Source organism: Cynara cardunculus (assembly GCF_001531365.2).
Source record: "Cynara cardunculus var. scolymus isolate 2C chromosome LG 2, CcrdV1, whole genome shotgun sequence".
Taxonomy (NCBI): Eukaryota; Viridiplantae; Streptophyta; class Magnoliopsida; order Asterales; family Asteraceae; genus Cynara; species Cynara cardunculus.
The window spans coordinates 52,012,909-52,014,534 of NC_037529.1; positions in this window are offsets into that span (position 1 = coordinate 52,012,909).

Genomic DNA, 1,626 nt, shown 5'->3' on the forward strand with positions numbered 1-1,626 from the left:
AAAACCACAGAAGGTGCAAAAACGTTTGAAGTATTTTGTTCTCAGAAGTCATCTCATCAGAACCTCTGGCGCTTCTAACAGAGGCTCTGTGAGTTGAGCTGAGCAAATACTCATCTCTTTGTGGATTTTCTAAAAACGTTTAGGTAAAAAGGTGGAACATTTATAAGAAGGCCTGGCACATATCACAGAGGCTCTGTAACCCTTAGGCCTCTGACAGAACCCTGTTGATAGTTCTTGTCTATTGATATGGTGCGCGTGGTTCTATGGATAAGTGTAAGAACTAACACGCGCGTGTTAGAAAACGGAAGCGCACGTCATCAATCGCGCGTCTTCCCAATACGGCGTGTCACACTTTTTTGAACCATTTCACCCAAATCCACTCATTACTCGACCTTTCGTACAGCAAACGGTTCAATTTTAAAAATCCTCACCTATAAATACCCTCCTTCCCCCCAAATTAAAACCTTACGCTCTCAAAAACTCTCTTTTACACACAGACGAACCTGCAACCTGCAACTTTTTCAAAGCTTACCTGCAACAATGTCTTCTTCAAGTGCATCAGCCAAGTCTGTTAACGCCTCAAGTGACAACGAGGTCACCCAAGCACAAGCCCTAACTTCGCACGCCCTGTCTTTCGTGCAAAACAAATACGAAAAGATTGTCCTGGTGAAAAAGCCGAACAATTACCACTTCGTCCACTCAGGTTTTTCCGATAACACCTTTACTTTAATGGAGATTCTAAGAAACCACCCTCTCTACTATGCTTTAACTGCTACTCGACCCACACCAGAAACCTATTTAACACAATTTCTGTTGAGTACATACATAACCACCCTTGACAATTCTGGGCTAACCATTGTTGGTTACGCCTCTCACCCTGTAAATAAATCCCTTGTCCCTTCAGAACTAAACGTGGAAACTCTGAGAACTGCTCTTCATTTGCCCACTCTTGAATAATTGAACCTAAATGCCAATGCTGCCACTCCTACAGACGATGAATTAATCCAATTTTTCGAGTTTCATTCTTAGGCGTAAGGGACTACCCCCTGTGTGGAACACTCTATTCTCCATCATCAATTGCTGCCTCACAGGGAAGGTAGGTAGCCATGACCAAACATCCCACGCTATGTTGTCCATAATGTATGGCATCTACTTTAATCTGCCACTGGACTACGCGCAATTGATTTTCGAGGACATAGTCGGCCTCATCAAGAAGAAGTGCGCCAGTCAGAAAGGGGAGAAGACGAAGGTACAGGCCCAAAAGAAGGCCAAGGAAGACATGAACCAGCCAAACTTGATCTTACAACGCTTCCTTGGTTTGGCTTTTGAAGACCTTTTGGCAGCAAGATTGCCTCCTGTGGAGCCGAATGCCAAACTATATCCTTTCAAGGAGTTTAGACCTACAGAGCACGAGCATGGCTATAGAAGCCCAAGACCCCTATCGAAGACCATGCTCAGGTACTTAAGTCACCACGATCGTAAATCCTATAGACGTGCAAATAGGCGACCAGAACCGGTCCCTGTAACCCCGCCACGAATAGGTGTCCCCTTAGGTGTGGAAATCGAAAAAATTAGAGTAGAGGGACGCATGGAGGAGCCAGTAGTGGCTGGTGAGGTGAGTGAGCA